General features: G+C 37.6%; 1 pseudogene; it reads right to left on the reverse strand.

The window, feature by feature from the left end:
- Positions 1–15,551, reverse strand: part of LOC109449669 (elongation factor 1-beta pseudogene) — an 82,005-nt pseudogene extending 66,454 nt beyond the window's left edge.
- Between the last annotated feature and the right edge of the window lie 7,889 nt (positions 15,552–23,440).

A 23,440-nucleotide genomic window follows, 5' to 3' on the forward strand; every position in this document is an offset into this window, starting at 1 on the left:
CATATTTCAATGCTTCTGATGTCATTAATCTAGAAAATCTTGACTTGATGTTTTTGTTGTTTTGTTAGTTTTATATAGTTGCTAGAACATTATTAATGTTGCATATTCTACTTTGTCTTTGTTTAATTGTCTTTATGGTGATAGAGTTATTGCAACAAAAACTTTATTTCTTTTTTTTATGCAATGATTCACTAGTAAAATATAAACCAACTGGATATTTTGGCATCCATAGACAAGACTTCCTTTTTCTTTTAAGGAAATCAATATTTTCCATTAATGATAAGTGAAACTTCATAACTGACATGCACCTTCAGTAGTCTCTCATAATTGTTTTGTGAACTCCCCCTCCCCCTTTTGGTTTTGGTTGTCTGTCTGATTTAATTATGCTAAATATGTTTTTAAAAATTAGGTAGGCTAATTTCTACACAGCTTATTTTATTGACTCAATTCTCTAAATCACTTAGCTTTTCCTCTTGTTAATTATTTGAATAAAAAAACAAATAGAAAACTTAGCTTTTATATTTGGTACTTCCATCAATCGTAAATAATAAATTATATAGAGAATAAAAGAATTTATCAATCATATATTAATTAGTGACAATGACTAGAACCTAAAATTAGAAATTATTATAGTATTATTTTACACTTGCGTATAAAGTGGAGCATATCATATGTTCATCTATTTTACCCAGATATCTGTAATATGATGTTGTTTTTTTCTGGTTCAAGGGGTAAAACTAAGGATGAACAAACACTACTGGTAATTTCAATACCAACATCTAAGTCCCATTTGTCTCCTCTCATATATAAGCCAAAATTAAATATAGATTTTGTTGAAACACATTATTCTTTTGACTGCTAGCATTTCTAGTCCTCTCTGATCAGTTATTCCAATTTTAATTCACTTTCAACTAATCATCCCCTTACATAGTAGCATTTTTCCTTGACCCAATGATTAAACTTCCAACAGTTAATCCAAGATTCAAACATGTAGAGATAGTATTTTTTATGTTTTAATAATTTATAGTAAAGTCTTCTATTAAAATAAAAAACAAATGGAGACCAACTTGAGGATTCCTTGAGCAGACAGACCCAGTTAAGTCATACAACTACAGTTTTGTAGCTTATTTTGAAAGACTAATTTGATCTTGCTTATACCTCTGGAAACCATAGGCAGAGCTCGATCTGTTTCCCAAGGTCAGTATGCGGTAACTACTGAAAATTCTAACATTGTAACCAATCACTGTGAAGAATAAACAGTCACTGCCTTCTCGCTATACAAGCTGCTTTATAACGATATACCCCTGAGCCTCATTCCATATTTTGGTTTGAGTATTCCCAGTTTACAACTATCTTCTTGGTGTGTGCGCAATAAATTTTTGCTAATTACTACTTCAGTGATTCATTGGTTTTTGCCTTGGCTATTTTTGAACCTTTGACACTTCCAATTAATTTTCCTTTTTCCTGGTGGGAAAAGAGAAACCAATTCTCTGCCAAAAGCATTCCATATTGGCTACTAAATGAAGTCAGGTAGCAGCTGTCCAATCTAAACTTTGGTGGATAATTTGCAGATCCAATATCCAAAAGAAACAGGTAATTGTTGTGATTCATGAATGTGTTGCCAGCACAGATACTTTACAGCTCACTATCTTTCCCTAAAGAGGGAAAATACCTAGAGCTTTGTGTAGTAAAATGCTGTTTTCCTCTCTGTTTAAAGAGAAAGACTGTTTACTTTGGGGATATTCTTGGCACTCCACTATTTATTTTCTTCCTCTTCTTCATTTTTTTCCTTGATGATGTTCAGAAAGCTATGAAATATAAAAATTTCACTCAGGTAGGAACATAAAGAAATTCTACTTGAGCAGAAATGAAGCAGCACCTGCCTTGTGTTAAGGCCTAATGGATGGTGTATATGCAACAATAATCTATTATTTACAAAATTTTAAAACTTACAAAGCACTTTAAATTGTTTCTTATTTGTGCTTCACAACAAGTCTTGATGTATGCATTCCTGATACTATTTCCATTTTATTCAGAACCTAAGTAATGTGAAGTTCATTGAATTTTCTAATCGAACTCAGTGAGAACATGGTGAAGATGGAACAAGAATTCAGTTCTATTGTGTTTATTCCATTAAACTCTGAATGCTTTCCAGGGAAGTAAGATGTCTCCCAGATAAGAGAGAGAGAGAGAGAGAGAGAGAGAGAGAGAGAGAGAGAGAGAGAGAGAATGAATATAGGCTTACATGAGAAAATCAAGAGGAATATGGCAGTAAAGGCAGCCAAGAGAGATGAGGGGGCACAGAGAGAAAAAAAGAATTGACTAAACCAGAAAATAGAGTAGTTCAATAAAAAATTTTAAAAATAGGATTCCAAAATTCAAATTTAACTTATTTAAATGTAACAGGCATTTGTGTTATTGTAACAGAGACAGGCCAGGGACCAGCAAATTTCCTTGATACAGTGAACTAATATAGAGTTTGGCTTTGGGTTCCAGTCTTGTACTCCATTTCTTCCTCACTTTCTTACAAGTTATGTCATCATGATCTGGTTGCTTAAGTTCTCTGAGTTTGTTTTCTCATCTTCTGTTTCTTCATTTGCACAAATGGAACTACCTCTCATAATAATTTTAATAAGAAATATAAAATGATACCTGCCATGTGGCTGGTGTTCTGTAAATGTTAATTCCCTTTCTGTTCTATTGTGTTCTCTATAGCTCAGGCAAATAGGGACACAGTGAACACTTTCTGCTTCAGGAATGAAATCAAATGAAATTATTAGGGGATTCTATAAGTGTTTTAAAATTGTAAAAAAATAAATTCATCAAAACTTGGTGCCAGCATGAATTTTATAAATTATTGGTTAATCAACAATTAGTAATATTATTAATATATAAATTATATTGTATATTATTTTATTATTTTTCTAGCTTTTATTTTGAGAAAAATATTAATCTAAAGAACAGTACCTTTCATCTATACATTCTTATGTATCTCTCTAGATCAGTGGTTCTCAATTGGGGGAGATGTTACCCGCAGGGGACATTTGGCAATGTGTAGAGACATTTTTGGTTGTGCAGTTGAGAGTGCTACTGACATCTAGTAGGCGGAAACCAGAGATGCTGCTAAACATCCTACAATTCACAGATAAGACTTCTCCTGCAATAAAGAATGAAAGCAATGCCAATGGTCCCAAAGTTGAGTAACCCTGATTTAGATTCAGTCATATACTCTTCATCTATTAGGTTGAACCACATCTAATTGCTGATATTAGACCATTTTAGATCTACAACAATGTCAACTTCAAATGAAACATTATGCACATTTGTCACGCTTTTTATATTTCTCTGTGTGTATGTGTAATCTATTTTTATCATTTTAAAGTAAATCACAGGCATCATGACACCTCACTCTTAAATACTTTAGCATTTATCTCCTAAGAACAAAGATATTTTTCTACATAGACACAACATAATTATCATATTCAAGAAATTTAAGATCAATACAAAAATTATCTAGTAGATAGTCCATATTAACATTTTCCCAGTTGGCCTCCAAAAGGCACTTCATAGATTTCTCCTCCTCAATCAAGGCTCCAGTCAGTTTGTCTCATTATTGTAGGGCTATTCTTAATGAAAACCTTTACTGGGATCCCAAAGTCATGAAGCCTTCATGTTTGCAGAAGTTTTAAGACTAGAGAGCCAAGCAAATGGAGACAGATGACAGAGAGATCTTAAAAGGCTCAGTGGGTCTACATGTGGCGCATGAATTTTAATGCAGGCAAGAGTGAGATAATGCTCTTAAGGATTATTTTGCATTTGGATTTAAACAACCCTTATTAAAGTTTTAATTTTTTTTTTTTTATAGTTAGAGTTTTGTACCAAGGCTACTTAAGGAACAAGGACAAAAAAAGTCTCTAAAAGATCACAATTCCTCCTCCCAGCTCTATTTGCTCAGAGAATTAACCAGAAAAATAAGTTGTGGAAGGGGTAGGAGCTTATCCCTATTTTAACCGGTTTGTGGATTGAAGGATTCATATTCTCATAGCTAATATTACAAACCTGTACAGCTTTTCTGGGCTTAAAGGTAAGTAACTGAGTCAATAGGGGTACCTTTCAAGAACTCCAATGGAGCATAATCAATGAACCTTAGTTATTTGGCTTGGCATACTTAAAATTTGTATCCCCTCCATCGGATGCAGCCTGGCTTATAGAGTGATAAGTCTTGTTTCATCAGTTCTAACTATTAAATTCTCACCAAAGATGGCTGTCTTGTCTTCCTCTATTTATTTATGGGTCTTCCATTTTTTAATATATCTGGTCCTTTTGCTTTGACAAGAGAATTTTCTTTTAGTATTTCAGATGATTTCTCAATAGCCCTTCCATCCACCATAATCATAGGAAATAACATTTCTAGCCAACATTCTTCATTATCATCTTAGTTTACATAGCATCTATAATTATATTTATTTTATTAAAACAATATATATGCATATATATTCATTATTTTTTCTATTTTTGTAGTTGTACTATATAACAAATTGTACTCATAAACAACATTTTTACTCACTTTTAACTTTACCATTACATAATATAGAAAAGGCCAATACAATTCAATGGGGGAAAGAATAATTTTTTCAACAAATGGTTCTGGGGAAACTAGATATCTACATGCAATATAATGAATTTGTACACCATACTTAAAAATTACACCATGCTTAAAAATTAATTCAAAACGAGTCGTAGACCTAAATATAACAGCTAAAAATAAAACTCATAGACAAAAACACATAATCTTGGATTAGGTAATAATTTCTTAGACATAGTACCCAAAGCACAAATGATAAAAGAGAAGACTGATCGCAGACTTCATCAAAGTTAAAAACTTTGGAGCTTCAAAGTATACCACCAAGAAAGTGAATGTATATACATGAAAAAATACATATTCATAACTCATAACTCAATACTAGAAAGACAAACTAACTGTAAAATGGGTAAATGATTTAAATAGACATTTCTCCAAAGGTGTTCAAGTGGCCTGTCGTGCAGGGCGGCCTGCAGGGTCTCTGGTCCCGGTCCCCACATAAGAACGCAGGATACGGTGAGGCCAAAAAGGTACACCCACAGAGCCATAGATGGGGGAGTCACACCACTATATTCTTGCTGGTGGCTGGGTTGGAGAAACAGGAAACAGGAGCCACATGATCCACAACACTCACTCTGCCACTTGCTGGCTCAGCCACCATCTTCTTGCTAGCCCCCATTTGCTGCTAGCGTAGCCACAGCAGTTACATTAGTGGCCAATGGCTCACTGGTTACAACTAACGGCCAACTAGCCACAGCTGATGGCCATCCAATCACAGTTGATGTCCATTTACTACTACCTGAGCCAGCACCTTTCTATGTGAGGCCAAGAGCCTGGAAACTGCACTCCTGGCTCTGTCCCCACAGCCCAATAAGCTCACAAAAAGATGTTTGACATTATTAATCATCAGGGAAATGCAAATTTCAAAATTGTAACATGTACAACTTCATATCCATTATAATGCCTATAATAAAAAAAGACAGACAGCAAGTGTTGGCAAGTATATGGAGAAACTGAAACCCTCATATGTTGCTGGTGGGTATGTAAAATGGCACACCCACTTTGATAAACAGTGTTAAGTTCCTTACAATATTAAACATAGAGTTACCCTATGATCTAGGAATTCTAGTTTTAGATATTTACCCAAGAGAAATGAAAACGTATGGCTACAAAAAACTTGCATATGAATACTCATAGGAGCATTATTATATTTTATTTTATTTTTTAATTACAGTTGACATATAATATTATGTTAGTTTCTGATGCACAACATAGTGATTAGACATTTATATACCTTACGAAGTGATCACCCCAGTAAATATAGTACCCATCTGACACCATACATAGTTATTATAATATTATTGATTGTATTCCCTATTTTATCAGCATTATTTATAATATCCAAAAAGTACAAACAACCCAAATGTCTATCAACTGATGAATGTAGAAACAAAATGTGGTATATCTATACAATGGAATGTTATTCAGTCATAAAGAGGAATGAAGTGCTAATATATGATACAATATGGATGAGTATTGAAACATTATGTTAAATGAAAGAAGGCAGTCACATATTATATGATTCTATTTTTATGACATGTCCACTGAGATAGGCATCTCCATTGAGACAGAATATAGATTTCTAGTTGCCTAGGGTGGGGGAGGGAGAGCGGGGAGTGAATACTAATGGGTAGAAGTCTTCTCTTGGGGATGATAAAAATGTTCTGGAATTAGACAGTAGTGGTGGTTGCATAATTCTATAAACATACAGTTCAAACTGGTGAATTTTAGAGTTGGTAAATTATACCTATATATAGGTAGAACAAGGGGTTGTTAAATATAGGTGAAAAATTGGTTCTCTAATGAAGTAGGTATTTTCTTTCAAGCCTCTTTTTATCATAGAAATAAATAATAGTAAGTATTCATATAAAATTGAGTGATAGATGTCTCTCAATAGTATAATGGAATAAATATACTGTGATAACATACCCAGAATCAGAGTGGTGTGGCAAATTTGGAAAGAACAGTAAGACATAAAATAACTCATACTATATGGTTCCATTCATGTAAATTTCAAAAAGAGGCAAAACTTAATTATATTTTTTAGGGATGCTTTCAGGGTTGATAAAACTATAAAGAAACAAAAATATTAATACAGGAGTCAAGGTTAGGTATCACCTCTGGAAAGAAAAGATGGTGATCATTGGAGAAGCACGTGGTGTTCTTCACTAAGTTGCGGGCAGAATTCTAGTTTTTGATCTGGCTAGCGATGTCATGACATTTTTTTCTGTAATTGTATATTACACTGTACATGTTTCCTTGATGTAATAAAAAATTAAATGAAGAGACCAGAAGACCTGGTTTAACATTATGACTATACCTCTTACTAGCAGTATAGTTTTAGTCAATTACTTTGCCTCTTAGAGTCAGTTTCATTGACTCTAAAATGAGGATGTAAAATATGCCTGACAGGAATGTTTCAGGATTAAAAGAGATCCTGTATATGAAGCTGCATAGTACAGGGCTGTGTGTGTGTGTGTGTGTGTGTGTGTGTGTGTGTGTGTGTGTGTGTGAGTGTGCGTGTGTTCTCTTACTACACTGAAAGTACTCAGGAGGGAGATGAGATTGCTTATAGGAAATGAGGACCTAGTGCAATATGAGGGAGTCCTTAGCGCCGTAAAATGAGAACAGCCCCAAAAGATACCGCTAATGAGTTATGTCACAGTTTTAAAATGTATATTTAATTTCTGCAGTACTGGAACCAGAGAGGTTCCATAAAACGGTGACTAAAATGAGAAGACAGATGCCATGTGTGGAGAAATTAAAACCACTTTTTTCCCCCTCTTAAATCCTGGAGAGTTGAAGGTTTTAAGAGACATTGTTTAAATCGATAAATTCTGGAAAAAGATGCTTAAGGTAAAAAAATTTGACCTGTTTATTAAATCTCGAATTATTAGCCAAGTAAACAGATAAGAATCAAAATAACAGAGCAGAAAACAATCTGTTAAATATATGAAACACCAAGAGATGATAATGGACTCCAATACGGTTTGCACACTTCTTTCAGTGATTGAGATTCCTCGGAGAAAGTGGAACCAGTCTGCCCTTCCAGGGTTCCGTCAAATAGCACATCCAAGCTCTTTCAGGTATGTCCCGGGGGTCACTATCAAACCCAGAGTCCTGGAGTGCATGAACCAGGGTATCATCCTTTGGGACAATTCTTCTGAACTAAAGATATGAAAGCATAGCCTATTATAGAAGCAGAATTTTCTTCTTTTCTTAGAGATATTGATTTTGTCTTCTAAAATAATTTTGAACCTTTTAAAAATAAAATAAATTTGTCAGAAACTGCTTCATAAACGGCAGTTAGAACTGTTTTTACTCTAATCAAAAGTAAATTGCTGAAGCAGATTCTTTAAAGTTACTTTTTTGACATTCCTTTCATCTTCTTGTCTCTAGCTTGATTTCCTTCTCCTAACAGAATTGTGCTCAAACTTTCTCTTTCTGTGCTTTCTTTGTTTTGCTAACACCAATTAAAACAATGAAGATGAAGGAACAATGCAGACTCTCTCCATCTCTTAAATCTTTGAATTCTGAGACTCCTTCGATGCATTAGTTCTCTACCTGGGGCTAAAGCTTCCTCTTATGGGGCTGCAGGAGCCTCACCTGCTAACTAGGTATAAAATCCCACCAGTCGGTGTTTGGAGGGACTGTTGGTCCTCAATAGGGACTACAATGAAAATTTCAAAATTACTTTCCACTGATGGGTACAATGAAGGGCTTTGGGATTTGAGCTTCTCTTTGAGAAAGAGCAGTGTTTCAACAGAAGAGATACCTGGTGGACTGATGAAGGTAGGGAGAGGCCAGGTCTTTTAACTGTGCTTCAAAGCCTGTCCAGGCTCATTCACTTTATGTATTCCAAAATGAATTCCACTCGCAGCTGGAATGTTTAGTATCAGCAGGGCCAATAGATTTTATCCACTACCCACAGCCCTAGTGTCTATGTTCCCATTAAACACTTCTAATTCAAAAGCCGAGGGAGGCACGTACATCTCAAGCCTAACTCTCAGCTTAATTCTCTCTGTCTTTTTAAAAGCTTCTCTTCCAGGATGAATTATAAATCAACCACAGCTAATTTTCACATTGAACTGTTTATGTGTTTTTAAAGAGGAGCTTCTGGGAAGAAGCAGAAAGAAGATTTAATAAACGGAGAAGCTGCGAAGCTTTCAAAACACATAAGTAAAATTAAAAGACAACATGTGACTCAAGATATCAGGAAAATAGATACAGGGCAATGATGGGTAACTTCTTGAGTAAATGTAATAAGCTGAGCCCTCTTTTCAGCCTCCTGGCAGGTATTGATGGTGGCATCCTCATTTCTATATTGATGATGGTGTCCTCATTTATTGGGCAATGCTACCTTGCTCTGAATCAGGGAGGCTCAAACGGTGGCTTCAGGGCAGGAACTAGACAAACCACCACCCAGACAATTTCCATGGTGATCTGCCTCTGCCCCCACAGTTATTGTTTTGTGCACTCTTCTCATTACTCACCTACGATTTATGCTTTTAAAACATAATTAACTTATTTTAAAAATGTAAAGTATATTTCACACACCATATTACATTAGTTTCAGGTATGCAACACAGTGATGCTACATTTATATACTTTACAATGTGATCAGCACATGTCCAATAACCATCTGTCGCAATGCAGTTACATTATTGACTGTATTCCCTGTGCTGTGCATTACATCCCTAAGACTTATTTAGTTTACAACTGGAAGTTTGTACTCTATTCCCTTTCACCTTTTTCACCCATCCCCAGAGCCCTCTCCTCTGGCAACCGTCAGTTTGTTCTCTATCTATGACTCTGTTTGTGTTTTGTTTTACTTCTTTTTTATTTTTGATTCCACATACAAGTAAAGTCATATGGTATTTGTCTTTCTCTTTCTGACTTATTTCATTCAGCATAATATCCTCTAGGTCCATCCGTGTTGCAAATGGCAAGCTTTTATTCTTTTTAATGGCTGAATGGTATTCCATTGTAGATAGGTGTATGTGTGTGTGTGTGTGTGTGTGTGTGTGTGTGTATGTGTGTACAACTTCTTTATCTGTTCACCTGTTAATGGACACCTAGGTTAGTTCTCTATCTTGGCTATTGTAAATATTGCTGCAGTGAACGTAGGGTGGTGCTTATAGCTTCGTCTTTTTTAGTGTTTTCATTTTCTTTGGACAAATGTCCAGAAGTGGAATTACAGGGTCATATGGCAGTTCTAGTTTTAATTTTTTGAGGAACGTCTATACTGTTTTCCATCTTGGCTACAACATTCTACACTCCCAGCAGCAATGCACGAGGGTTCCTTTTTCTCCACATCCTCTCCAACACTTGTTATTTGTTATCTTTTTGATAATAGCTGCTCTGACAGCTATGAGGTAGGTATCTCATTGTGGTTTTAATTTGCATTTCCCTGATGATTAGTGATGTTGAGCATCTTTTCATATGCCTGTTGGCCATCAGCATTTCTTTGGAGAAATGTTATTCAGGTCATCTGCCCATTTTTAAATCAGGTTGTTAGTTTTTCTGATGTTGAGTTATATGAGTTATTTATATATTTTGGATATTAACCCCTTTTTGGGTATGTTATTTGCAAATATTTTCTCCCACGCAGTGGTTGTCTTTGCATTTTGTTGGTGATTATCTTTGCTGTGAAAAGCTTTTAGTTGGATGTAGTCCCATTTGTTTCTTTTTGCTTTTGTTGTCTTTGCCTTGGGACAAGGATATGTGTCCCTTTATCTTCTCTACCACCACCTTCCCCCCAACTTTATAACTTTATCTCTGTTTCCAGTACCCAGAATTTTATGGGGAACTGGGACCCAGGATTTCTACCTTTGAAAAGTCTTTCCATGGAATCTTACATCTGCCAAATTGCAGGATACACTGCATGTGTAATCCTTTGTGTTGGGTCTCTGTGGAGCAAGCCAGTGCTATTCCACGTGTGATCCACAGACCACTGCTCACCTTTGAACTATGCGTTACTGGTCTGAGATGAGATCAGTAGAGAAATCAGGAGTAAGCATTTCACACTTTTATGGAAATCTGGCATTGCTACAGCATCTAAGCACATCATTGTTTTTCTAATAATTCTTTTAGAATTTATTTTACGAAAGTATCAGTTTGTGAGGGATTGCAAATTAAAGAAAAAAGAAAATTCCTTTGCAGTAAGGACACTCGTAGCTCAGTTCTTCCAATTCAGCATGTGTGGCCACACTGGACTGCAACACTCTGGGCTTATCCCTGCACTTCTGTCCCTCGCTACTGGCCATGTATGGTGGTTTGTTTGCTTTTTTTTTACTCTTCCATAAATACATTTAATCTTTCAAATTTTAGGTCTCATGGGAAATCTTCGGTATTTTAGCTGAACTCACACAGGGCCCCTGATACCTTTATGTTACTCTCGCTCTTTCCTCTGAGCTTGCCTCTGTACCCCAAGACTTTCTATTTCTAGGGGATCATAATAAAAAGGTGTGAAAAGTGCGGGAGAGCACCTGGTCAGTTGATAGACTAATTCCAGGAAATGTACATTTGTCCCAAGTTATAGTTCTCTATGACTTTTAGTAAAGTTAAAATCCACTCATTTGAAAATAACTCAATTTTGCAAATGCAGAATGACTCGATGGAACAAAGAAAAGGACCATTCAAGAGCCTCTCTACCCCAACTATTTAGTGAAAGCAGTCACAAGAGGGATGAGTGACATATTTGAATGAGTTCTTGGGGTTTCCTCTGCACGGGGCAAACGCAGGTTCCAGCAGGAGGCAAACCAGCTGCAGCTTGTCTTATATTAGTCAATTATCCTGAAGATTTTTTTCCCCACTAAAAAGCATGAATCCAGGTTGCTCTTATATTTTTATGAAGATTTTACTTTGTCTACTCACAAATATTAATTGGATTCTCTCCATGTTGATTCCAGCCTCTGGGGTTTGGGGGTCACTGCAGGTGCATGAGGGCTGGTGGAGAGGGAGAGGAGACTGGCAGGAAGTGCCTTTTCTCCCTGCATCTCTGTCTCATGCTCCTGTAAGGACAGCATTTGATGAGAACTTTACAACCTGTTTCTCCTCGGATACAAGGAAAATATCGGAAACCACTGTGCCAATTCTGGCTGTTGCTCCTTTGAACACTGTAGGATCTGCTAGCGGAATGTGAAATAAATCCAAAAAAGGCTGCTTTATGGATCTTTGAATGTGGTGTCACAGAAGGAAACTGTCTTAGAAATCATACTAAAATTGGAGAGTTTGTTAATTCTATGGCAATTTTTTGTATCAGAATTAATCTTTAACCAAGTAGTCATTTCCAGCCAATGTCCTCCACTCCATATAAAATGACAGTGTTATTGAGATATAATTGAAATCTAAGACCTAGATTTTGACCTCTCTCAGTGGCTTCTCTTCTTTCCGTGGTACATATCGCCATCATTCCAGTGGTCAGTAGTAATTGTATCAATGTTATGAACGAATGTTGATGTGAATGACTGCTCTTTTTCTCTTAAGTTTTCCCTAGACCTAAATAAATATTATTAATTTTGCTCCCTATTCTAACTCATCTTTGCTTAGAAATTTGATCAATGTTACATTGATGGCTGTTCAAGTTTATTAAACCATTATGTTAAAGGACTGGTATTGTCAGTTTATACCTGAAATAGTGCTCCTAAACTCTGCTATACCAATACCTCTGATAAGGTAATATAGAATGGCTAAGTCAAGGCAAATCTGACACCACCATAAAAATGTAACTTAAAGCACTTGCCCCCCATAAAAAGTTTCAGGTGCATTATTTCCATATATAAAGGATGGCGCATCCATATACTTTAGTGTTTTGTTATTGAATCAGGGGCATTTTAGAAAGAAGGCAAACTTTCATCATTGTTTGCTTTAAAAAAATCGTATTTCTTTTCCCTTCAGTGTCACTATTTAAATACACAGCAGTAACGGCAGTATAATAGTTCTAAGGGGGGTGGAGTGAGTCACCATGGCATGATTCAGTGGGAAGACCAATAGAACAGGATTCTGCAGAACTCACTTCTGACATGGCTTCTCCTGCTAAGAAATGGGGTCATTGACCCACCAATTGACAGCTCTGGCCCAAAGTTCTCATTTTCAAAGTGGTCATGATCACTGCCTTGGATTATTTATAGAATTTCATGCCAAAATAAAAAGAGTAAATGTGAAAGCTGTAGCTTGGGCCCTCAAAAGAGGAGAAACCAAACCTGCCAGTTTAAGGGTCCATGTATTTGTTAGGGAAGGGAAACTGATATGAAAAATTAGGAAAGCCATACTTTATTCCTTGAATGTACATGATCCTTCTGTGTGGTCCTTCTGGGTTCATTCCCTGACTCCCCCTTGTCAATAGTGCTAATTTCCTTTCTAGGATTTGTGTTGTTACAGGGAAGGAAACCATACCCCTACAGCACCAGGTACTGGGCAGAAACGATAAGAGCAGGAACATGTTTCCCACTGAGGCTGTGATGGATTTCTCCTTATCACAGCACTAGAGTAACATACCATGGAAGCTTCATTCCCAACGTTAGGCCCCATGGGGGAGCATGGAAACTATCTTCTTCAGGGTATCAGTAAGAATGCTTTATGTTGCAAAGACTCAACTCGTCAGGGTTAAGAGGGATGAAAAGGAATTCTGAGATCATTGTGACAGTGACAACATTGATCAAATGTTGTAGGAGCTCTAGTAGTAAGAGGAAATGCTTCCCAACATTACAAAGATGTGGCAGTGGTTCTGACCACCCAGCAGCCTCTAGATCCGGGTCACAAACTCAAATGCCTCCAGGGGCTAAAGAGAAAAAATAGATGGGGAGTTAGAGAGCACAATGGGGATTAGCGGGGAGCACAGCAAACTGGACCGTGTGTGCTCACACTAGCCAATTGTTCCCCTGGGGCAATATGAACTCCACTACAACTGAGCTTCCAAATTTTATAGATAAATCAGAAATCTAGATTTTTAAATAATCTGGTTTTAAATGTGGGCTCAAAAATAATAATTTAAATAATATACACTGTACATGTGAAACAAGAATGTCTGTGGGCTAAATTGGTCAGTGAGTGGCTAGTCTGTGGCGTCTGCTGGACCTTCCTTTCCAGAGCAGCATGGGGTCTGTGGTGCTATGAGAAGGAAGTCCCTAAACCTCATTCTGTGCCTAAACAGGAACAAGTGTCTTGAGGATGGGGAATTATGTCAAATAGGCTGCTGGTGGCTCAGTATTTGCTGGTTCGTTTGTTCTGCCATTGAAGGCTTTACTGCCTTGATTGTTTTCCCAGGTTATTAGCCAGAAAAACAACTGTTGCATCTATCAAAATGAAGGCACTCACTTTGTGTATTGTTCTTTTGATAGATGTGGTGCTGATATTTCTAAAGAGATCAGCTAGATCTGTTCCTTAGAGAATAGGAATTTGGAGATTCAATAGTGTCACCTCTGTTACTCCCAATATTTTTTAGATATGCCGAAGTAAGTATTGCTTCCAAGTCCATGTTTTCCTTCACTCAATTGAAAAAAAAAAAGTGATAAAATAATGTGTCATGTAAAAATTATACAAATTAATCAACAACAATGTGGCTATTTTAGCCATGTGGTTTAGATGAGGTTGACTGCCCCCTTCCATCCTGTTTAAGAAGTGACTCCTGATTAGGCTAAGCCGCTCTGGTTCTGGGAAAGGTACTAGATATGTTGAGGTGCAAGTGATTGGAAATCTAATTCAAACAAGCTTAAAATATGGGAATTTGTTAGTTTCATAGCTGAAAGTCCAGAGCGGAAGTGTGAGCTGAAGGCATGGATGATCAGGGCTCCAGGTCTATTTCTGCATCATCCTCCATTCTCCATGTGTAACTTACCTCTGGCTGGTTGCTTTGAATCACAAGGTGGCTGCTAGTAGAAGCAGGAGCACATACTTCCTTGTTCAGGTTGAGACAGAGAGAGAGACAGAGAGAGAGACAGAGAGAGAGAGAGAGAGAGAGAGAGAGAGAGAGATGAGATAATTTTTCCACTTGATAACAAGGTCACCCCAGACCAGTAGCAGTTACCCAGCGAATACTATGAGCTCATGAACTCATTGGCTTAGGTTTGGGCTCTTCTTAAACAAATTACAGGCAGAGTGGGGAATTATTAGCTGTCCCGTTTTCTTTTTCACATCAAGGCACACATTTGAAATGAGAATATTTCAGGGTAGCCTAGGGCAAGAATGGGGCTAGAAGGCTTGGAGCTAGATGTGACTGGTTCTGGGGGCTGTAATTGATTCAGGTCCACCTGGCTGTTGTGATTGCTGAGGAGGTCAGTGACTCGTCACTCAAAGTAGTCATTTCTATAGCACATTGGTGGGAACCTCCATCTGCGACTGACTTGGATCTGTCCTAGCGGAGATGGGGTCAGTATGCCCTGAGGGTTATGGGCTGCCTTTAAAAGAGGCAGATTGTTGAGATAAATTTGTGTTCTTTTGGGAAAGATGAAATAGCTGTAGGACACAGTGTTCATCCCAAGTGTACAACCCAGGCCTCTGCCCCTCATTGCATGGCATCCATCTGACTCAGGGAGGGCTTATGACTAGAATGGCTCAGTCAGAATGAAAGTCAGAACTTCAGCTTGATGACTGTGGGAAGAGAGTAAATAGCGAGTCCTGTTATTTCTAGGAAACTATTCTCAATTGTAAGCCCAATTGACTACGTCTCACTGTCCTCACCACTATCATCCTCATCCAAGCCACCAGCATCTCTTGCCTTGGATACTGTAACAGCTCCTGTACTAGTTTCTAAGTTCTGCTGTAACAAATTACCACATATTTCATGGCTTAAAGCCACAAACATTTTTTCTCTGAATCCTTCCTTGCTGCTTCCAGCTTTGAGTGGTCCTAGGTGATCCTTGGTCTGTGGCAGCGTAACTCCAATCTCTGCCTCAGCCTTTACATGCATTCTTCTCTGTCTCTGTGTGTCAAGTCTCCCTTTGACTTTCGCTTATGAGACAACTGTCATTGAATCTACAGCTCATCCGATATCCAGGATGATCTCATCTTGAGATCCTTAACTTAATTATAACTGCAAAGACCGTTTTTTGCCAAATAAGGTCACATTCACAGGTTCCAGGCGTTAGGACTTAGACATATCTTTTTGGGGGCTTATATTCAACCCAATTCACCCCCTACTTGTACTCCCCACTTCTGCCCTCACATCCCTACTGACTATATTGTATATCATGAGGTCCTTTAGATCTCGTCTGCCGCTCCCCTGCTCAAACCTCCAATGGCTTCCTGTCACCCTTGTACTAATATCCCATTGACACCATTCCTACCGAAACCCTGCCATCATGTTTATGCCTTCTTACCGCTCCCCATTTTACACTGGTCTCCTTCTTGCTCAGAGGACTACACTGAGCTCCCTTACTATTCCTCCAGCATACAATACAGTTTCTTCTTCTTGGGTCTCTGCAGTGGATATTCCTGCTGCTTGAGACCCTTTCGCTATAAGTCTTATCGTGTCCTCTGCCTCGCTTTAATTAGGACCCAGATGAAATGTTTTTATTCATCAGAGAGGACTTCTTTGCCCTATTTTATTTTTATTCAATGTGCTTATCAACCTAACACCATATTTTACGTTTGTTTTTTTCCCTGTATTTGTTATGCATCTCTCCTACCAGAATGTATGCTTTATCTCACAAATTTACTTCTATATCCTCAGAACAGTGAGCAATGCCTGGCATGTTAGAGATGCTTAACAAATATTTGTGGAGTGAATGAACACAGCCCTGGCAACAATTTGGAGGAGGAAGCTGACCCAAGGAAGAGGGCAGAGGTGACATACGCTCAGAGAAACACGGCCTCAACTGTGTTGACATTATGATTTCAGGAGAAACCTGCATTGTCTCTGTCCATATCAGTCACATGAAAAATAAATGTCTTAGGCTTTCAGCCAGTATGAGTTCTGCCAGTGACACCTTAAATGAGTCCTAACCAATGTACTCTACCTTGAGTTTGCACATCTTTGTAAACTTAGAACAAGTACCAACCTCGGTATTTCTGTCCCACTGGATTAGATGAAAGTTTTAGTATAATTCCTTTAGTATAATTCCTTGTTTAGTGTTTGAAAAACAGCAATCTCATTTGGGATATTGACAGCTGAGTCTCATCCTAGCAAGTATACATTTTAGAATGCAAATGATGTGCCAGTGGTGTGGCTTGCAATACGAAGGACTCTTTGACCAGTCCTTATCAGTTTTCAGCTGATGACTTAAATTCAGTATTCTGCGACATGCTGGCTCCTCCTCTTGGCCATCATTGTCCATGAAGGGCTTATCTGAGCATGGGACTATTTTAGACGCAGAGCACAATGAATTATCTAGGGAGAGGCAGTGATAATGTGGAATAACACTTTTGAGAGGGAAGCTTGTATTCATTCTCCTGGAAGTCCCCTTTTCCCTCCCCCCTTTTCTGGGGCTCGCATTCTCCCTGCTCCTTTCAAGCAAGATCCTCCCCTGTACTCACTTTTTCAGGGGAAGTTCTCAGCAGGCTGGAAAGCAGAGCAAAAAGGCTCTAAGTGGCTTCCTTTTCTCAGGAGAGTGGGGGCAACTTTGGGTATTGGGCATGGATAGAATGTGGAAGAGAAGCACCGTGAAGGAGAGCAGGCTTCCTGGACTCTCAAGCAGAAGACATTCTCTTCAGCTGATAGGGAGAGGGGAGAAGAGGAATAATGGAGAAGTGAGCGGGGATATAGGTCTGTAGTTTCCCAAATTCAAGAACGCTGTGGCCTGTTTTCTGGGTTAGAGTTCTGGGGCGGGTTGAGGTGGACAGGTGGTTCAAGTGCTTGGAGTGCTGCCCTCCTAACACCAAGGACCCCAGTTCGATTCCCACATGGGCCAGTGAACTGCACCCTCTACAGCTAGATTAAGTTCTGGGGAGGAGAGGAATGTTTGAATTAGATGACATCATGGTCAATGGCAGTGAGATCCCTGGGCTCCAGCAGAATGACTCTTGTGCCTTCTAGAGTGGCGTGGAAATAGCAGTGATCACAGCTGGATCTGAAGGGGTCATGTGCACCAGTACAGGCTATTCCTCAGCATGAGCTGTCATGCCATGATGGCCCGTGCATCCCACCTGCTCCCTGAGATGCTGATGTCTCGGAAGACGCATGTGAGAAAAATAGCACTGGGGGTCACAACCCTCTCTAATGCCTAACATTTGCCTCAGACCCCTGGAATTCCAACACAGCCCCAAGTTGACTTCAGAGAATTGGGAGCACAAACTAGACATTAAATGATTATGGAATAACAAAGTTGCATTTTGTACACCTGTGTTTGCAGCCTGCATTTTATAACTTGTATAACATAGTATTTGCTTTCTTTTTCTTATGACTGAATTCCTATGGAGTTAGAAGAGGACATAACTTTTAGGTAGATAGAGTATCTTCATAGTTATAATGGCAGCCCCCAAAATTTCATTGTTTGATTAGCAGGCTTCAGCCCACCTGGTCATTAAGTAAATCTACAAATCTGGGCCAAGACCAGGTTTCCCAGACTGAGATTTGGAGAGGGTATTTTGCTATTATGAAAGCAGCTTGAGTAAAAACAAAAAACAAAAAACAAAAAAACAAACTATTCTATCAGCATTAGACCCGTTAATATTTGCTATTTCTATATGCAGTGGAAAAGTATGCCGATAGAATTAGTGAAATGTGAAATGTCTGGTCAGAAGAAAAGCCTGTTCAACCCAGTGCAAAATGATTTGGGGAACTGGGGAGAATGCTTTACTTAATAAGTAACTCTCATGCCTCTTATTGCTGCCACAAAGGGAAGGGAATTAGAATTTTAAGATTATCCCACTTTGTTGTGTTACACCTTTGTGTTACATATTTGGGACTGGTAGAGATCTTCAAATCACACCATCACTTGACAGCCCTGGGTTTCATTCATATATTTAATTGACATAAAATAATATCAAAGTATTTTTATTTGGTGATTATCACAGGAAGTTGGCAAATTCTTCATTCCTTAACCACCAATTACTCATTTAGCTGGCTCTGCGGTTCCCTCTGACACCACTTCTCCAATTCTCCGACACCAATTGGGTGTTTTCAATTCAATTTTGGTACTATTGGCTTGGAGTTAGAGTCAGATCCCTCAGTTTACTTTAGATGCCAATTGCAAGTTCTGGGCCACTGATATTTCTGATGAACCAGCTCAACTGGGGGTTTAATAATTTGCTGGAACAAATCCTAGAACTCAAGAAAATAATTTCTTTATGTTTTCTGGTTTATTATAAAGGATGTAACTCAGGAACATCCAAATGGAGGGGATGCATGGGGCACTGTATGCGGGTGAGGTGGGGTGTCCCTGCCATGCTCTCCTTCCGGGTGAGCTGACTTCCCAGCACATCAGTGTGTTCAATAGACTGGACGCTCTGCAAGCCGCATCATTAGGGGTTTTTATGGAGGTTTCACTATGTGGATACAAGTATGATTGATTAAATTGTTGGCCATTAGTGACTGAAGTCAATCATCAGCCCCTTTCCCCACCTTTTAGGTGGGGTTTGGGCGAGGTGGATTGGCTGAAAGTTCCAACGCTTCAGTGATGGCTGGGTTTTTCTGGTGACCAGCCCTCACCTTCGAGCTATCTAAAGGCCTAGCCAGGAGTCATCTTGTTAGCATATAAACGTCATTCTTATTAATTTAGGGGATTCCACAGGTTTTAGAGTGTTCTTTTGCCAGGAAGCAGGGGAAAAGACCAAATCTTTATAATTTTTGTATCACACCGGTTTTATCTTCTAATTTACAATGTCTGGTATTCATCCTTCAGCTCTAAGGTTGGGGGTTCCCTATTGGTTCTTGCCTTGCTGTTCCTCCTTCTGGGATGTGCAAACTGCCCTCAGTCTCTGAGCAGTCAGCTTGTCTTGCTGAATTTAAATCCATGGATCATATGCAGAGAGCAAGTAGGTTTCACATTGACCAGGAAACACGATGAACACATTGCCATCTCTCTCCACACTCCTGCATGTCTCCCAGTTTACTGCCTCTCATCTCCATCTCCCTCCGTTCCTCTTAAAGGCACCCAGTGTAACGTGTGGGATATAAGTGCATACATGATACATGCACTTAGCTATGTATGTACCCCTGAAACACGCACAGTATTTAGTTTTGTGAATGTTGTAAAATGTACGTAAATGCTATTGTATGATAGGTTCGGTTTTCTTGCATGTTTCTTTCAACAATATATTTTTATCATCTGTCCACGTTACTGTATGCTTTTCTAGTTTGTTGCTTCATAGTATTTATCCGCCACTTATCACTTACACAAAACGCTGAAGATAGGCCCCTGGGTGATATTCAACAATGACGCACTTCCACTAAGAGGCCGCATGGAGGATTCTTGTACAAGAATTTGCGGAATTAGGTTTGGGTTTCTTTGGGGAGTACATGTAATCAGCAGATTATGTAAATGTTTTCTCTTAATCTGCCACAATTTTTTTTTTGTGTTGTCTCAAGTGAATTTCTTTAACTTAAATTCAAGTTTTCTATATTTTCAGTGCCATTTTTGGCATTTGATAATTTCCCAGAAATTATCCCTTTGGTCTAGCTTACCTCAATTCATTATTATATTATTGTTAACATTATTGTATTTTTTCAAATGTCTGTTGTGTCTGAGCTATTTGCCCCTTTCATTCTGCATTTTGCTTATTTTCTTTTTTCCAGTTTTATCAGAGCTTTATCAGTCTTATTAATCTTTTCAAAGAACCAGCTTTTGATTTTATAAAACTTCACTATTTATTTTTCTAATGATCCATTTCATTGATTTTCATCCTTATTGTAATTATTTCATTCCACACGACTCTGTGTTTACTTATTGCTCTTTTTCTGGTTTCATTTTTATTTGAATGTTTTGCTCATTTGTTTTCATGCTTTCTTGGTTTCCAATAAATATATTAAACCAGTTACTTTCCTTTTAAGTGCTGTGTTAGTTCCATACCAAATTTTTGATGTTTTATTATACTATTTAGCTCAAAATATTTCATAATTTTCCTTATAATTTCCTCTTAAATATAATGATTGTTCAGTAGTATGATATTTTGTTTTTGGACTTCTGAGATTCAAAAATTTATTTTGGGGGTTGATTTTAAATTTTATTATATCGTAATGAGAGAACATAATCTCCATGATGTTGATTCTGTGGAATTTATTGAGATTTACTTTGTAACTGAGTGAATAGTTAATTTTGTAAATATTCACATGTGTGTTAAAAGAATGTGTATTATTTTGGGGGTTTAAAGTTTCATATATCAATAAATTCAAAATTAACAATGTATTGTTTAACTCTTCCATTTGGTTACTTGTTTTGGTTCTAATCTATTAGTTTCTGAGAGGGGTATCTTAAAATCATAAAGTGCAAAGGTTGAGATCTACTCGGACTTCTGATTGGTTTATATATTGCTTGGTTAATATATATTCATGGTGATTATTTCTTCTGGATCTTTTTTTTTTTTTTTTCTCTCCACAGTATGTTACTTTGTGTCCATTCTACAATTAAACTCACTTTATCTTAAATGTTACACTTTGTATATCTAGTATGTTCATTTGGTTTTTCTTCATGTCTTCTTTTTTCAGCTTCTGGTTTGCATTATCCTTCCTTATCTCCCTGACACTATTTATTAAGATGATTTAAAATTACTCTTTGGTGTTGTCCATTCATTTTGCTTTGTCTGGCATGGGTTGTCACTTTGTTGCCCTTCTTTCATAGTTGCTATTCTTCTAAGGTGGAGTCATAATTTTTTTTGGAGTTCATATTCCTTAGAGGTGTTAGCCTCTTCTGATGATAGGTATGTTGGGACAAGGGCTAAAGCCTAACTTTAGTTTGTGTCCTGCTTGTGGGTTGGGGCAGAATTTCCTAAATATCAAGAGCGAGTGTCCTGGCATTTCTCTGTCTTAAAAGATATCTTGGTTAGTTGTAATCACCGGAGAAAACTAATGGTTGCTAGATGGAAGGGGGGTTGCGGAATGGGTGAGAAGGTGAAGGGATTAGAAAGTACAAATTGGTAGTCACATAGTAGTCACAGGGATATGAAATACAGTATGGGGAACATAATAATGTTGTAAAGACTATATAGGGTGTCAGATGGGTACTGGACTTACTGGAGGGATCACTTCATAGATTATATAAATGCCTAACCATTGCGCTGCACACATGAAACTAATACAAAATCATATTGAATGTCACCTATAACATATATATATATATATATATATATATATATATATATATATATATATATATATATCGTCACAGAATATAAAGTACAGCATAGGGAATATAGACCATGGCATTGTAATAGCTATATACGATGTCAGAGGGGAAGGAGACTTGGTGGGGTTATCACTTTGTGAGTGGTGCAAATGTCTAATCATTATGTTGTTTTGTACACCTGAAACTAATAATAAAATAAAATAAAATTAAAAATAAAATAAAGTGCAACCTGGAGTATATTAGTAATGGCCATATAAGAACATGAGGTCTGGTCTGTGTTAATGGAATCAGCCGAAGACACTTAGCTTAGATACGGGTTGAAGTCCTAATTTAGTTCTCAATAATATTGTAGGATGATAAGAATTTCTAAATGTTCCAGTCTTTGTATGGTTTCTTTATCTTATTTAGTGTTTTTCTTTCCTCTTAAAATGGGAAGAAGAGTAGAAGAGCATTAATATTACAGAACATGTACTTAGTACCTAGGACTCTGCTTGGTGTTTTCCATATATGCTCTCATTTAATTGTCACAACAAACATATAAGCCAGCTATTATAATTTCCATTTTTAAAACGAGGAAATTAGAGCTTCAAGAGGTTATATAATTTGCTCATTCACAAAGCTAAGTGTGAGAGCTATGATTTCAATGTAGATCTGTCTGCCTTTTGTGTTCATGCTCTATTGCAGCATTTCTCAAACTTTATTGTGTATGTGAATCACACCTAAGGATCTTGTTAACATGAAGACTAATTCCGTAGTCTCATGGGGAACTGGGATTGCACATTTCTGTTATGCTCCCAGGTAATTCTGATACTGCTGGTCTATAGACTACACTTCGAACAGCAAGGATCTATACCATGCAGCAACAAAATATGTATTCTGTTTTTAATTTTTTATATGATTTCTAGAGTTTGGATAATAGGATAGGGCTGCAATACTAGTGTTGGGCAAGGATCTAGTTGCACTAACTAGCTTTGGATGAAGTTATACTACATCTCCTGTGATGCGGTTTTATCTTATCGTGTTTCCCCGAAAATAAGACCTAGCCGGATAATGAGCTCTAATGCATCTTTTGGAGCAAAAATTAACATAAGACCCAGTCTTATTTTACTATAAGATGGGGTATAATATAACATAATATAATATAATATAATATAACATAACATAATATAATATAATATAATATAATACTGGATCTTATATTAATTTTTGCTCCAAAAGACAAATTAGAGCTGATTGTCTGGCTAGGTCTCATTTTCGGGGAAACACGGTATTACTCTTCCAAGTTCTAAGTAGCTTTTAATACAAACAAGGCTCAAGAGGCATTTTCAAATAGGCTTTCTGTACAGGCCTCCTGCCCATTCATCAGCTCCTAGTGTTTTACTTAAAGAATATTTTGTCCATGTATGGGGCCAGAATATGATCATGTGTAAGTCTGGTTCTATCTGGTATATTCATGCCTTAGCAGAAGCTTAAGCTTCTCCAACTCTCACATACATCCCTGCTCCGTGGAATTTAGCTAGGACGGTAATGTTACTGGCCACCAACTCACGGTTTTCATTTTACCAGGTTCATGTCTAAT

The sequence above is a fragment of the Rhinolophus sinicus genome, chromosome 1 (genome assembly GCF_057876585.1).
Source record: "Rhinolophus sinicus isolate RSI-liver-muscle chromosome 1, RSI-T2T, whole genome shotgun sequence".
Classification (NCBI taxonomy): Eukaryota; Metazoa; Chordata; class Mammalia; order Chiroptera; family Rhinolophidae; genus Rhinolophus; species Rhinolophus sinicus.